General features: G+C 41.3%; 1 pseudogene; it reads left to right on the forward strand.

Annotated features, from left to right (window-relative positions):
- Positions 1-1,312: 1,312 nt before the first annotated feature.
- On the forward strand, positions 1,313-1,430 carry LOC126472290 (5S ribosomal RNA; annotated as a pseudogene).
- Positions 1,431-17,666: the final 16,236 nt, after the last annotated feature.

The raw sequence follows: 17,666 nt of genomic DNA on the forward strand, positions 1-17,666 counted from the left end.
GCGATGCAGAGCGCCTCTCTTGCAGAGTCTGCCACTTGAGTTTGCTAAACATCTCCGTAACGCTTACCAAATAACCCTGTGATGAAACGCGCAGCTCTTCTTTGGATCTTCTCTGTCTCCTCTGTCAACCCGACCTGGTACGGATCCCACACTGATGAGCAATACTCAAGTATAGGTCGAACGAGTGTTTTGTAAGCCACCTCCTCTGTTGATGGACTACATTTTCTAAGGACTCTACAAATGAATCTCAACCTGTCATCCCCTTACCAACAATTAATTTTATATGATCATTCCACTTCAAATCGTTCCGTACGCTTACTCCCAGATATTTTACAGAAGTAACTGCTACCAGTGTTTGTTCCGCTGTCATATAATCATACAATAAAGGATCCTTCTTTCTATGTATTCACAATACATTACAAACAGTTTGTCATTATCATATCTTGTGTACAAATAATAATGCGTTAAGTCGCACATCATTTTGCCTGTGTTCGCGACATTCAGCTCGCAACTAAAGGTGGCATGAGAGCCGAAATTCGGTTCGTGAACAAATAATTCAATTTTGCAGAACATTAGAAAGTGTTTTTCTTTCAGTGTTACACATTATCAAATATACAGAAAATCTTCATCTAACACAAGCTTTTTTTTTTTTTGACTGCACTCACAATGCTTCGAAAACTAGTATGTCTGTTTCTGACTGTCGAAACTGAACTAATTTTCATTTTAGTTATGTTTTGGCTATCAGAAAGACGCATACTAGTTTTCGAATTATTCTGGCTGCAGTATTCCTCCATTAATTTCTGGGTCGAAATCCCCAATTACTTATTAACTGCTTCAGATACCGCGACAACAACCCTGAAATGATGGAGTCTGAACCGCCTTGCTAACCCGAAGGGGAAAAATTCAACTGCTGTACCATCCCTGGCTAATGCTTCATCTGAAATATGAAAGAGGTCTCAGACACTTCAACAAACAGCAGCAGGATAGGAATTAGTCTTCATTTATAGCTGGGGCCTGTCCGAAACGGCGGTGCCGTATGAAAGATAATGCAAAACTAAATTCCTAGTTACAATGTTCCAGAGCAGAATAAACGATTAACAAGTTCCTGGGTGTTCAAAGATTTTTAGAGTTGCGTTCTGTATAAGAACAACTAGACTTCATAGTAGACCGCAGAACAAAACTAAAGCTCCAAAGAAACAGAGTGTCATTGAGCTCATCTAGAAATTGAAGGCCAGAGAATGTCGTTACAACAGACAAAGAAGTTAAAGACTGTAGCTTCCTTCGGAATTAAATATCACCAAGCTCTTAGCTTAGCAACGGCCTTGCCGCAGTGGATACACCGGTTCCCGTGAGATCACCGAAGTTAAGCACTGTCGGTCGTGGCCAGCGCTTGGATGGGTGACCATCCAGGCCGCCATGTGCTGTTGCCATTTTTCTGGGTGCATTCAGCCTCGTGATGCCAACTGAGGAGCTACTAGACCGAATAGTAGCGGCTCCGGTCAAAGAAAACCATCATAACGACCGGGAGAGCGGTGCGCTGACCACACGCCCCTCCTATCCGCATCCTCACCTGAGGATGACATGGCGGTCGGATGGTCCCGATGGGCCACCTATGGCCTGAAGACGGAGTGCAAGCTCTTACCTAAGTGCAACGAGGGCGTTCCCAATTGTTTAAATGTAAATGGTTCTTGAATAAAAATTTTCCTACAGCTTTTAATTTGGGGTTTGGCAATCCTGCAGTATATGTCCGTAGCTATTGCTGTACAATGGGATACGAAAGGAAAGTCACTAAAGCGTCTCTTAAAAGACAAAGAGTTCGAGCAGAGTTTTCTACTCATAAAATGAGAGTAAAACAATTTAATGAAATTATAAAACAGAAATTGCCAAACATTTTGTCTCGCTGGTTTGATCTACAAACTTGTTAGTGGTGAAACGCAGGGAAACTGCCGTATTATGTTCTCTAGATTACCGCCATTGAAAAGAAGTCTCCAAATTTCTTCTGCTAGACTACAGACCAGGATGATCGTGGATCAAATGAAATAGCTCCTGCCTTGATAGCTGCTCTAAGTAAGGAGAGATACGAAGAATATACTAAAAGTGTAAGATTATTTTCCGTTGGCTGCCCTGGGTGAACTGATATGCCCATATAACTAATTTTCTCCACTGGTGGGCTCTAAAAAATCTCGACTCAATGAAAGAAAGAGACGTAATATTTCCAGTGCGTGGTCATTCATGCTGCAAATCGCTTTTTCGGTACAATGTAGGAAAGTGTTTGGAAGCAGACTTAAATATTAACTCCTGAACAATGTAATAATATTTATCAAAAATGGGGGATGTTCGAAGTCTAGGAATAGGCTACAGCATTTTTGGTCCCTCCTGTAAAATTTTTGTTTCCGGATTACCGTATTTTTAAAAGTTGCTCCTCATTATGCAATATAATGACAACAATTACTCAAATTCCCATCTCCAAATCTCATCATATAGTTAGGTCATCATATTGAGATATTTTCATTAGAATTTGCTACATTTCCATTTCAAAAATAAAAAAAGAACGTATCGTTATTTCTGTGACAATCACCTGAGGTTCAAACAAACCCGTGGCCATTCGAGATACCCTTCTTTGTATAAGTTCAACAACCGTGATTTGTCCTCTTTGGTCTGGGTTCCACAACCTTGATCAGTATTCTAGAATGGCTCGCACGATTGTTTTTTAAGCAATTTAATGTTTAGAGATATGGCAGTTTCCCTGTATCCTACAAATGAACCGAAGTTTACCATCTGCTTTACAAACAATTGACCTCGTGTGATCTTTCCATTTCATATCCTTAAAAATAGTTACACGCATATATTTATATGAGTTGATTGATACAAACTGTGGGTTACTGATATTGTAGTCATAGGTTACTACGAAATTTAAACATCCAGAATACGTTCACTACCTTCTGTACAGTACGATGTTTGCAATCGACCGTCACAGTCTCCCGTGTTTTCTGAAATGTTAGTTCCACATAGTTGGCATGTACCAACTTCTTGCGTTATTCATAAGTCCTGGCGATATTTTTACGTGCTTTGTGGTGAAATGCTTGCCTCATAGAGAGGTTCAAATGACTCTGAGCACTATGGGACTCAACTGCTGTGGTCATCAGTCCCCTAGAACTTAGAACTACTTATACCTAACTAACCTAAGGACATCACACACATCCATGCCCGAGGCAGGATTCGAACCTGCGACCGTAGCAGTCGCACGGTTCCGGACTGCGCGCCTAGAACCGCGAGACCACCGCGGCCGGCTCATAGAGAGGATTTGGTCTGGTATGGTATGACTGTTCGCAGATTTTCTTACCGAACATTGATCAGCTGAATAATCTGCTGCACTTTGGACGATCTGTTAACTGTTACAATTCGTGATTGTCTACTGCGTCTGCTGTCATCTACATATTGCTACTCAAAACAGTTGACTCTTTGATTCACCCTTATCTTGGTAGCACTTAAAATCCAAGTGCTTGCACGATGTTGAGTACAGAGTGTCTCATGCGTCAGGAACCATAGATATGGTCGCAATAAGATGTGTTAATACTGCACGTCTTGCCCATCCTGCATTCAACTTTCACACTGAGAGTCAGTGACGATATTACATTCGCGGAACATACCGATCTATTCCACTCGCCGTGGACAGGTCTTCACCAACAGAGCAACTACGTCTTATATTTCTCATGTGCGTATAGACTTATTCTTTCCGATGGATCACATGGGGAATAAATTTTATTCATTTCGTAGAATTTCTCTCTGTAATTTCCCTTTCCACAGACACTAGTGTACTCATATATTTAGAGATCTTCAACTATAATTTTGTTCAGAATTAGTAGTTATGTCAAAACACTTCGTTGCTGCATCTGAAACTACCTTAATCATGGTAACGCAACTCCTACTGCGTTAAAATATTTTAGTGCAGGGACATTGAGACAAAATGGGCGCTTATTAATCGAAATTAAAAGTATAAAATGTTTTTCACTTTACCTTGGCCATCCTCGTTCAGACTGCAACCTGAAAAGAAATAGAAGAAAATTAACTTCCATTTCGTAGGGAGTTAAGATATGTACTTATAATACTGTAGCAACTGGAACGAAATATAGTAGACACATTAAAAATAGCAGTAAGTTCCAATTATTAGTTTTACTTTTATTTAAAAATTTCTCCTGTATTACTAGCTGCTCCTTAGGTGAAATCTAGCTTGACTCTTGTACTTGTAAGAAGTACATAAAATGCAGGTATCGGAAAAATGTACATAATTATTCCACAGTGAAACTATTAATCAATCGCGATTAAATGTGAGGGAAGACGTTGCCCGACAGTTGAAAATAGAGATGTTATAGTCTGTTGGAGTAAGTCGCACATGAAGCGAAGGTAATTCAGTTTGATGATGATGATGATGATGTTTGGTTTGAGGGGCGCTCAACTGCGCGGTCATCAGCGCCCGTACGAAGTCCCAACTTTTACATAGTCCAATTTTTTTCACAGTCCAGTCTACGCACTATCAGGACTAATGATGATGATGATGAAATGATGAGGACAACACAAACGCCCAGTACCCGGGCAGAGAAAATCCCCAACCCGGCCGGGAATCTATCCCGGGACCCCGTGATCCAGAGGCAGCAACTCTAGCCACTAGACCACGAGCTGCGGACAGATAATTCAGTGAAAATCATGATTGTGTGTTTAAAATTATTAGGTAATATCACGAACATCAGTACCATGAAACTGCTGTTTAAGGGTACTTGTAGTGGACGGAGATGCTTTTATGTTATAGTGACACACATCCACCAATACATGACTGTTATAGACTAATATGTTATGTAACCAGCTAAACCAGTCAATGGTTTAATCATAGTGCTGGTGAAAGATTTGCTGTAGATAAAAGTATTAATTCTTAACCGAATAAAAAAAATGGTTCAAATGGCTCTAAGAACTACGGGACTTAACATCTTAGGTCATCAGTCCCCTAGAACTTAGAACTGCTTAAACCTAACTAACCTAAGGACATCACACACATCCATACCCAAGGCAGGATTCGAACCTGCGACCGCAGCAGTCGCGCAGTTCCGGACTGAAGCGCCTAGAACCGCTCGGCCACCGTGGCCTTAACCGAATAAAGCTAGAGCGTTGTAGAACATAGATATCAGTGACCTCTCATTCAGATTCGTGACTCACCCCGACTTTATTAATGGCTGTCATTCGTATTTCTGCAGTGCTTGTCACTTTTGTTAAATTTACGTAATCCACACAACAAAATCATGAACGCACGTATTATCGCTAATGTACAGTTTTCAGTGCTAATTGCGAAATGTTAAATAATGTCGCAGTAGCTGGAATTATCGTATATCAGAAATCCGCTTGATTCTAAATATTTATGTACCTTACCGAGAGAAACACAGAAGATTAACTGAAAGTAATGAAACATCAGTGACGGAAATAGACACCAGCATAAGTACGCATGATGCTAGACGCGTCTGAAGAGCTATTCGAAACGAGGTTGGCGGAAGTGAACTGTATCATAAGAGGTATATGAAATACCGCAGATGTTTTGTCCCTTCTACCGTTCTTTATGATGCTCTTGGCGACCCAGTGGGAATGTTGTGACTGCGTACCTATGAACGGACCGAATTTACGTTTGCTCCTGACTATAACAAACAAACAAACAACATCGTCCAAACAGGCCTTGAAGGCCCAACAGTGCCGCCCGACAGCCGTATCATCCTCAGCCCTTAAGCGTCACCAGATGCAATACGAAGCTGCATGTGGTCTGCACACCACACTCCTAGCCGTTATCAATTTTCGTGACTGGTGCCGCTGCTTCTCAATACAGTAGCTCCTTAATTGGCTCCACAAGGGTTGAGTGCACTCCAGTTGTCAACAGTACTTGGCAGACGTGGACGATGACCCATCTAAGTGTTAGCCAAACCCGAAAGCGCTGAACTTCGGTGACCTGACGGGAACCGGTGTTACCACTGTGGCAAGGCTGTTGATTTCTGTCTATAACACGAATTACATTTTTCATCGAAGAAGGTGATTGGCGTTGCAGTGTTTTTTGTTTCGTGGATAACAACTCCTTACGTGAACAAAAACGCTACTCGCGACGCTTGATGTGTCAGTGTATAAATTTGCTTATAACTTTTTAGCGGCTGAACTTAACTGATATAACTGCTCTGCTTACAATAAATGTAACTATTTTTAAATGAAGTCATTTCCGCTTTTGGCTGTTAAAACATACAGTAAATAAATAGTAACAAAGTATACAATAAATAATATTTTAACAGACAAAAGCGGACTAATTTCATTTAAAAATTACCAGAAGGCTGTGGACCCAGTTATCATCAAACTCAATGTAACTATTCTATGTGATTCATAGATGTGCGCATGTGTGCGATTGTATATGCCAAAATAAAAAAAAAAGGTGGCGGACAACTACAATATTACCAGACTATTCTATAACTGTCCGAATTCTTCAGTGAAATGTATAACCCTATCAACCAAAATATTTAAGGGTAATGGGGATTAGACGTATCGCTAATTAAGTCCTCTCATCACGAATTTCAAATAAGGTGTCCTCTTATTGTTGACACGATCTAGTCGTTGATCTAACCCAAAATGACAAGAGGAGTAGTGTTTCGAATGCAGGACATCGACTCAGAAGTTTAAGAAGTTTATTCAACGTTAGTTGTGGCCCAGAGTGTGCTTTCATCTGTGCTGCAACTGAAGTACACAAAGCTTACATTAAAACGTGCTATACCCCTACGTTTTTATGAAACGAAGAATACAGATAGGTCCTATTTTCGGTATTACGTAGGTAATGTAAAAGGAAGAATCACGTAATGTATCAAATGACATCACATCAACAACAATCGAAACCCGGTAGATATTTTCTCAGGTTATCTGTCTGTGGAAAAACGTTACATGGTTTTCATCACGTGTAGGTGTACGTTTCCTAGTTTCGGGAAACACAAATTAGACAGGTATGTCCTCTTTGGGAGGAGGAATTTCCTATTTCTTTGCATGAAGTTGCATTCCAACACATGGTCGGACGTCATTCTAACTTCGTACACTTAAACACAATCTCCATGAATATAATTGATTCGGCTTACAATTCTCTGCGACCGGTAGAACGGCTATCTGTATGCATTATTGTTATTCGTGTTTAGTGTTGTCACCATTCCTGGTCGGGTAGAACCCATCAGTCCAAGAAGTTTCGAGGCTGGATTAATATAAACAGATAAAAGTTAAGATGGTAGTTCTAATGCTTCGTATTTTCTTCTTAGTTTCCACTTCAGTGTAACGCACTGAATGCTGATACAACCGTATGAAACTGTTAGAAAAATCCCCCTTCTTTGAGATGTTCAACTCGCGCGTCGAGTTGGCTAGAACGTCAGTTATGTGTCAAAGCGTAGACGCTTCTGCACTTTGTCGTTTCGGGATAGGTTCACACGGATGAGACAAAGTCTCGTCACCTGTGACGATTTTTTCCCGAAAAAAAAATTGTGCGCATGCTGCATTTCAACCAAGTTGCGGCAGGCGTCCACGCGTTGTTGTTTTTGTTCGGGAGTCAAGGTGTACGGGACAAGCACTGCTCACACTTTACTCTTCGTTAAAACATTCTTAAGAATGTTTTGAACACTTGATTTAGAGATGTTACTCCACTACAAATTGTGGCACAGCAACAATGACATATTGTGGTCACACGCCCACTACTAACATTGCCTGCTCACAACTGAGTGGTCGAATTCACATATGTTGTTTACAGTTGTTAGTTCCAGCTGCCACCGTAGTCACTGAGCTGATATCACTTGTACGCCATTAATAAACTCACTCTCCGGCGTCTTGGACGGACAGCGAATAAGGGGAGTGAGCAGCATCAGATGCCGAATGACCACTGCAAAGGACACGGAGATTTCGCAAGTTCGAGAAAAACCTCATTGTGGTTCTCTATTTGGTCGGCTCGTAACCGTCCAATATCTACATTTGTGGTTCGTTCGGATGTGACAGCATCACAATGGAGAATCGTCCTATTATGCACCACGTGCATCGTAGGCCCTTCACGTCTGAGTCTACCGTACGAGATCAGGTAGTGTATACGCTACAATATTCTGTATCACGACGAACTGTTTGTCAGAGACTAACAGTAGCCGGAGTAGGGAATTACAATCCCCTGCGTAGGCTGCCGTTAACACCACAATAAAAACGGCTGCGTTTGGGTTGGTACCGTGACCGGGAAGCATGGAATGCTGATGAATGGCGTCACATTGTGTTCAGTGATGAATCACTTTTCTGCACAACCCCCGGATGATCGTAATCGATGAGTATGGCAGCTACCTGCGGAGAGGCCGCATCCTTCCAACGTTTCGCCGGCCGGAGTGGCCGAGCGGTTATAGGCGCTACAGTCTGGAACCGCGCGACCTCTACGGTCGCAGGTTCGAATCCTGCCTCGGGCATGGATGTGTGTGCTGTCCTTAGGTTAGTTAGGTTTAAGTGGTTCTGAGTTCTAGGGGACTGATGACCTCAGCAGTTAATTCCCATAGTGCTCAGAGCCATTTGAACCAACGTTTCGGAGAAGCACAGCGGTGGTACTCCCACCGTCATGGCGTTATCGTGCGGGGAGCCATCGTGTATGACTTCTGGTCAAGGCTGGTTCTGATTGAGGGCACTCTGACGGTAAAACGGTACGTCACAGACATCTGATTCTTCATATGTTACCTCTCATGTTTGAGTACCACGATACCACTTTCAACAGGAATATGGTCGTCCATACTTGATACGTGTATCTATGAACTGTCTGCTTGTTGCTGAGGTACTTCCGTGGTTAGTAAGGGACCCAGATGTGTCCCCGATAGAACATGTGTGGGACCAACTTGGATATCAAATCCGCCCCAGTGCAAATAGACAGGATACTAAGGACCATTAACAACAATTACGACAAATCTCCCTATGAAGAGGATACAACGGGGATGCAACGTCATACTGATAAGCGGACTCATACTGCCAAGTACTTTGTAAATATGTCTCAATTTTGTAATCACTGCAATATCATCAGATAACCTTCCAACGCGTGACTGTCATTTCGTTTCCTCCTCCCCATCTTGGTGATTCATTTGCTTTGTTGTCAATGACTGTCAGCTTTTATCCCTAATACATCACTCAGTTCATGTGAAAAAAAAAAGTGAACTGCATCATACGTTCTATTAGTGTTGCATTTTACAACACACTGGAAACGTTTCATCCTTCACAGATCACGTACTGCAGACGAGTGAAATGGTTGCATAGTCTGTCTGGGACCACGTAAACACTTTGGTTCTTGGACATAAATTTATGCCAAAGGTAAAAATAGACGCGAGCTTCGGACGGGAGCGGAAGGGGGATGACACATTTCTCTAGATCGGACTCGGTTTCATTTAGAAAAACGAAAACAATGTTACTAAGCCTCTCCGTTAAGATGAGCATTTATTGACTAGGTAAAACTAGTTTACAAAGGCAGACTATCAGTATCTCAACTGTCCTGCTTCCCGTGAATCACTAATTAGGATTACATTTGATGTCTCTGAATCGAAGAGTTCATTTCCGTTGCCGCAGAGCCACACCAATGAAACGCTCAGAGGGGAGCGTTAACACTGCATACCTACTTATGGTCTGTGGCCTAAGCGTGAGTGACCTGCCGAAATTCAGTGGCAATGATTCCTAGCTAACTTCAAAGACGATGTATTCCATATTCGTTAAATCTATGAACTCCATGCCTAATACCCGTTTTAATGACCTTTGTAGGTGCATTGGGTAGAATTGAACTACAAATTTTAGTCTAATCCATTTTTCAGGTAGACTCTGTTTATACCTTAGTCGATTTAATTTAATTTTTTGATGCTACGTAAACATTATTTCATAGTTTATGTAGCCTGCCTTTCGGTCAACACGAAGGTTTCATTCAGAGATCACAGTGGTATGATTTTAGACAATATTAAATACCTAGCACACGTCAACAAAACTTTTGCATCACCTCGGTTCCAAGAGTTACGGAACATGTACAGAAAATTGGAATAGAGATCAACATAGCCGACCGTGGTGGCCGAGAGGTTCTACGCGCTACAGTCTGGATCCGCGCGACCGCTACGGTCGCCGGTTCGAATCCTGCCTCGAGCATGGATGTGTGTGATGTCCTTAGGTTAGTTCGGTTTAAGTAGTTCTAAGTTCTGCGGGACTGATGACCTCAGATGTTAAGTCCCATAGTGCTCAGAGCCATTTGAACCATTTTGAACCAGATCAACATAAACATCATTTCCGCCCCTTTTATAGCCAACGAAAACCACACATTGCATGTTGTATCACCATACAACGAGACCTTCAGAGGTGGTGCTCCAGATTAATGTACACACCGGTCCCTCCAATACCCAGCAGCACGTCCTCTTGCACTGATGCATGCCTGTATTCGTCGTGGCATACTAGCCAGAAGTTCATCAAGGCACTGTTGGTTCAGATTGTCCCACTCCTCAACGGAGATTCGGCGTAGATCCTTTAGAGTGGTTGGTGGGTCACGTCGTCCACAAACAGCACTTTTCAATCTATCCCAGGCATGTTCGATAGGGTTCAAGGCTGGAGAACATGCTGAACACTCTAGTCGAGCGACCGAGCGATGTCGTTATCCTGAAAGAAGTCATTCGCAAGATGTGCACCACGGGGACACGAATTGCCGTCTATGAAGACGTATGCCTCGCCAGTATGCTGTCGATTTGGTTGCGCTATCGGTCGGAGGATGGCACTCACGTATCGTACAGCCGTTACGGCGCCTCTCATGACCACAGACAACGCGAGCTTGCGTCGGCCCCACATAATGCCACCCCAAAACAGGAGGGATCCTCCACCTGGCTGCAATAGCTGGATAGTGTGTCTAAGGCGTTCAGCCTGAGCACGTTGCCTCCAAACACGTCTCCGACGATTGTCTGGTTGAAGGCATATGCGACTATCGTCGTTGAAGAGAAAGTGATGCCAATCCTGAGTGGTCCATTCTACATTGTGTTGGGCCCGCCTGTACCGCGCTGTGTGGTGTTGTGGTTGCACAGATGGACCTCGCCATGGACGTCGGGAGTGAAGTTGCGCATCATGGAGCCTATTGCGCAGAGATTGAGTCGTAACACGACGTCCTGTGGCTGCACGAAAAGCATTACTCAACATAGTGGCGTTGCTGTCAGGGCTCCTCCGAGCCATAATCCGTAGGTAGGGGTCATCCACTGGGCAGCCTGAGCGAGGCATGTCATCGACAGTTACTGTCTCTCCTCCATGTCCGAATAATATCACTTCGGTTCACTCCGAGACGCCTGGACACTTCCCTTGTTGAGAGCCTTTCCTGGCACAAAGTAACAACGAGGACGCGACCGAACCGCGGTTTGACCGTATAGGCATGGCCGAACTACAGACAACGCGAGCCGTGTACCTCCTTCCTGGTGGAATGACACGAACTGATCGGCTGTCGGACCCCCTCCGTCTACTAGGCGCTGCTCATGCATGGTTGTTTACATCTTTGGGCGGGTTTAGTGACATCTCTGAACAGTCAAAGGGACTGTGTCTGTGATACAATATCCACAGTCTTCACAGTCTTCAGGAGTTCTGCGAACCGTGGTGATGCAAAACCTTTTCTGACGTGTGTATCATCCGAGATCAACTGATTTACAAAAGTTCTCCAAACTCTGACACTTCTTAATGAAGATCTCTATAGCTGATTAGTAGTACCTTAACATTATTTTCAGCAGGGGGTATTTCTTGAAATATAATACCAATAATCTCTATTCCGTTGCAGCTAAGTCCCTTTTGTGGGGCCGAACCAACAACTTATCTAAAAAAAAATCGTTCAAGCATTAGGCACAATGTAAGCTACACATGTGGCAGCGTCTGACATGTAATGCTTCCCTTATCCTACTAGGGTACTGAAGCTTCCAATCCTACTGCCCAGTCTCAAAGGTCACAATGTAGAACTATAATGCAGATTTTTAACGTCCTAGAAACAGAGTTGATCATCTCAACCCCAACTGCCAGTTATAAGAAAGAACAAAGTGTGAACATGAAGCTCGTTGTTCGTTCCAAAGTGGTACGCCATATGCGACTGGACTCTTCTTTTGCTGTTGAGACAGCCCCTTAAAATGTTGAGTATATTTCCCAGGCACACGCAGTGGCCGCACAATGCGGTACTTGCATTGTCACCACTGGCTTCAGGAGTACCATTATCTTTTGTACTGGGTGGGTAAAATTAAACTGACCCGAAAAATGTTTCATGCACCTTAAGGTACCAATAGTTCAAATGGCTCTGAGCACTATGGGACTTAATATCTGAGGTCATCAGTCCCATAGAACTTAGTACTACTTAAACTTAACTAACCTAAGGATATCACACACATCCATTCCCGAGGCAGTATTCGAATCTGCGACCGTAGCGGTGCACCTTAAGGCAGGCAACCAAACTTATATCACATGAATCGGATGTAAGGTGGGTTGCCTACGTGAAGGTGCATGAAATATTTTTCAGGCCAGTTTTATTTTGCTCATCCTGCATAGTTAAGCCGTTTTGCCCCATGGATCTTCTTCAATCTAGTACTGGTTTCCAGTAGGAGAATGTCGCGTTGTAAAGGGTAAACCTATACTGCACTGACAAATTTCGAGGGTTCTTATACGACGTCTTGAGGAACAAATTAACGGCAATAGCCCATGTCCGGAAACGTCATCCAACGACGATATAGATCGTCTAAGTTACAAGTATAACGCCTGTCGTAGCCTACCCGTTCGGCAGCACAGTTGAGTTGCAACGCTGTCGCCTCGTCTGCAGTGAGTTTGTGATCCTGCGGTATTGCTGGACAGGCGTGGATGTGTTACACGCCACCTAACGTCGTAAATGGTGTGAGGACCATTGGAAGAAGCCTTGATTGTGATCTGTCAGATTTTAAATTCTTGTTTGTTGCCAAGGGATGACTTAAATATTGACGCTCTCTAATGTCGTTGGGTGACGTTTCCACACGTGTGTTCTTATCCTCAATTTGTTCCTCTAAATCAGAATGAGATTTCCACTCTGCAGCGGAGTGTGCGCTGATATGAAACTTCCTGGCAGATTGAAACTGTGTGCCGGACCGAGACTCGAATTCGGGACTTTGCCTTTCGTGGGCAAGTGCTCTACCAACTGAGCTACCCAAGGATGACTCTCGCCACGTCCTCACAGCTTTACTTCCTCTAGATACTTTCTATTAGCTCTCGTCGGTGGCGTTCTAGTTCACCCTGTATGCGGTTAACTGTCAGCATGTCATACTTGTTCGTAATTGAGATTGCGGTTCTTTCCTGAGCATCACTTCCTAGTCCTCCAGTAGTGAGCATATCTACCTTCCACAGAAATATCATTCACTATAAAATGGCGGGGAGGGGGGGGAGATAGGGAGTTGTTTTGAGATCAATATTTTATTAAGATGAAGCAGTACTCGTGCTACAATTACGTACGAATGGTAGACAACACATTTCATTTCTGCAAACAGCATTGGCAGTTGCGTTGCATTCAAGACAAGGAACATTGTGTTGGAGAAATGAACTATTGAAGAAACAAGGAGAAATAAAAAAGTACAAGAGCGCAAAAAAGTACTTGCCACGGAGTATGCAATGTGTAATGGGAACTTGATAACAGAAGAAACTACGTTCCCTAAACGATATTGTTGTTCAAAACATGCGGTTTACGGACCTGTATCTCACAAATCTGACACAGTTTAGGCAAGATCAAGGAAAACGAAAATTTATACGTATTTGAATAAGGGGCAAACATTAACCGAAAAAGATACTTTAGGTAGAACGAGTAACATGTACTGATTGTAGCTGCTAATTTCGCATAAATTACATTATCTCTGAAACTTGTGAGCTTACAAAAACCCACAAAATACATGTCAAATTTCATAAAATATTGTTGTATGTAGCTGTACAAAGATAAGAAGGTAGCGAACCGAATAATGTGTTAGTTTTGAGCGTATGACTTGAAATAGTCCAGTCCCAAATATTTTGTTTTTTCGACTCACTTGGTCTCCTTGCCTTGAAAGGAAAAATACGCGTTTTAATAAAACAGGGAAAAACAAAAACTTGCAAACATTTTCCACAATCAGCACAGTGAGGAACCCCATTTTGACTAACGCAAAATGCTTCATGCATGATGATCTGCATCACCAACAGGATGAACAGCACTCTTTCATGATGTTGTATTGTTCTAAGGAATCCATCCAACAATTCTGAGTTTACAATAATTATTTATCTATAGCTATAAAACTAAATAATGGCACCTTAGTGGAAAATATCGAAGGAAGGTCAGCGTTAAATCTACCGTCGACATATTGATGTTATGGAGCAAAGATGAACTGAGACAGGTTGAAATTAACGTCCTGGCACTCTGCTGATATGACGTAAGAAAACAAAAAGAAACTATGTCAGGATGTGCATTTGGGGATTTAAAATCTGCTCCTCACGAGGGTAAGTCCAGTACCTACAGTGCTATCGCAATTGACGGTAAAAGTAAAGGCCAGGTGTTTGTCAAGCTGCAATCAAATATCTTATGTTGTATTCTTTCTATCTTTTTTCCTAGAGGACCTAATGCTTTTTCTCGTTGAGCCCAATACAGGACAATTAAATTTCTATGCCGGCCACCATCTGGCAAATTCCTCGATAGGCCTAGGCCAATTTGAAAGTTACGACACTTACGACAATTATAGAGACGTAATGCAATATCAAATTTTAATTTTTCGTTTTGAAGTTATTACTTTATGCTACCTTCGGATTCGATTATTGAAATACTTGGAGTCAAAATTTTCTAATTTTGCTTTTACAGCTAGTTGTCTAATCAGTTAAAAAAGTTCTGAAATCCGCATTATATACTTCAAACTGACTAGCAACTGGCAACTGCTGTTAAGAATGCAACTACACGTCAGCATTCAAACATGTCTGAAATTTAGCTGGAGTTCAAACTCAAAATGTAAGTAAATCGTGCAAGTATAAATACGAGTTTTTATTGTTGTGGGAAACTAAGGCCTATAATAGATAAGCGTAAAGTAGCAATGACAGATCAGCACATTTGCCACACTAGTATTAGTGTGCTTTTATAAATGTATTAACACTTCTCAAACAAGTGCAGTATCTTTGGGTGATAACTTAATAAAAAGTCATCAAAATTATTGTAGATAATATTTAAACTGGACTGAGAATTTCCCATAAGTAAACCCATATCTTGGTTTAATTCTCATTGCAACAAATCAGTTTCTGTAAACACAGCAGTCTACACTAAAATATTTGTAAACAATGCAGCTATTTCACAAAACAGAAAGTTTGCAAAGTATATCTGTTTGCATGATAGTTTTAAACTGAAATTTTTAAGATAAAATTGTTCTCAAACAGAATTAACTCCAGATATGGAGCTCTGAACACCCGTTTCCAGCACTGAAAAATTTGTCTAACATAAACTGATAGAAGATCAGTTTGGATTCCGTAGAAATGTTGGAACACGTGAGGCAATACTGTCTCTACGACTTATCTTAGAAGAAAGATTAAGGAAAGGCAAACCTACATTTCTAGCATTTGTAGACTTAGAGAAAGCTTTTGACAATGTAGTTTGGAATACTGTCTTTCAAATTCTAAAGGTGGCAGGGGTAAAATACATGGAGCGAAAGGCTATTTACAATTTGTACAGAAACTAGATGGCAATTATAAGAGTCGAGGGCTATGAAAGGGAAGCAGTGGTTGGGAAGGGAGTGAGACAGGGTTGTAGCCTCTCCCCGATGCTATTCAATCTGTATATTGAGCAAGCAATAAAGGAAACAAAGTAAAAGTTCGGAACAGGTATTAAAATCCATGGAGAAGAAATAAAAACTTTGAGGTTCGCTGATGACATTGTAATTCTGTCAGAGACAGCAAAGGACTTGGAAGAGCAGTTGAACGGAATGGACAGTGTCTTGAAAGCAAGGTATAAGATGAACATCAACAAAAGTAAAACGAGGATAATGGAATGTAGTCAAATTAAGTCGGGTGATGCTGAGGGAATTAGATTAGGAAATGAGACACTTAAAGTAGTAAAGGAGTTTTGCTATTTGGGTAGCAAAATAACCGATGATGGTAGAAGTAGAGAGGATATAAAATGTAGACTGGCAATGGCAAGGAAAGCGTTTCTGAAGAAGAAAAATTTGTTAACATCGAGTATAGATTTAAATGTCAGGAAGTCGTTTTTGAAAGTATTTGTTTGGAGTCTAGCCATGTATGGAAGTGAAACGTGGACGATAAATAGTTTGGACAAGAAGAGAATAGAAGCTTTCGAAATGTGGTGCTACAGAAGAATGCTGAAGATTAGATGGGTAGATCACATAACTAATGAGGAGGTATTGAATAGGATTGGAGAGAAGAGAAATTTGTGGTACAACTTAGAAGAAGGAATCGGTTGGTAGGGCATCAAGGAGATCACCAATTTAGTATTGGAGGGCAGCATGGAGGGTAAAAATCGTAGAGGGAAACCAAGAGATGGATACACTAAGCAGATTCAAAAGGATGTGGCCTGCAGTAGGTACTGGGAGATGAAGAAACTTGCACAGGATAGAGTAGCATGGAGAGCTGCATCAAACCAGTCTCAGGACTGAAGACCACAACAACAACAACCACATAATTATAAATTCGTGCATATCCGAACCAATATCTCCAAAAAAATGGCACATAACTGGAGAACACCCACAGAAAACAATTTATCTACAGCTTTTAGACAATAATGAACAAAAATAAACCACTGCTCTCAATTTATTGATAACATTTCATTGAGTTTGATATTATTTTAAATATCCCTTTGGTGAATATATATCGATTTTACTAATAGGTATTATTTAACGGTTCGATTATTGTTCCTCTTTGAAGCTAGTACTCTTGTGTGCTTGTGTGTTCATGTGTCGAAGTGTGTAACATTTCTAAAATATGAGGGATATGCTTCAAACTTGTATGCTTTGTAAATGAAGTAGAAATTCACAAAAAGTAACAAGGTAAACAATCCTGAATTTAACTAAAATATTGCAATACGTGCAAACTATGCAACTGAATCAAACTGAAAAATATATAAAAGAGACTTCTTAAATTCAATAGAAGGGGAAATTCTGTTACTCCACTAGAGGCCTCTATACTTGAACTGATCACTTGGAAATCCATTAAACATATAGAGTAGTAAACCTTCTGATAACATTATGAACCACCAAAAATATTGCAAAGAAGTATAACAGAAGTGAAAGCACACTTCAGATGTTTTGTTAAAGTAAGTGCATAGTATTTTTCCTTTTAGTCTGAAAACAGTTACAGGAATTGAAAATAAAGTTATTTGCTGAGCAGCAGAACTAATTTAGAAACAGATAATTTCTTAGTTTTACTATATCTATAGTAGCTTTATTATGGCCTTTTGATATCTGTGAGGTTACATTATAACGTTGCACAACTAAGTCCTTACAGACATGTACTTAACATCCCTGAAGTACCTGTTTCCTATCATGTGCTATAGAAACATGTAAACTGTATAGTTTAAATGATTCTGAACCGATATTCTGACTCAAAATCAAATAAAAGTATCAAGTAACCACACAATATAGTTCCAGTTGTATAATCCA

Source organism: Schistocerca serialis, chromosome 3 (genome assembly GCF_023864345.2).
Source record: "Schistocerca serialis cubense isolate TAMUIC-IGC-003099 chromosome 3, iqSchSeri2.2, whole genome shotgun sequence".
NCBI classification, from domain to species: Eukaryota; Metazoa; Arthropoda; class Insecta; order Orthoptera; family Acrididae; genus Schistocerca; species Schistocerca serialis.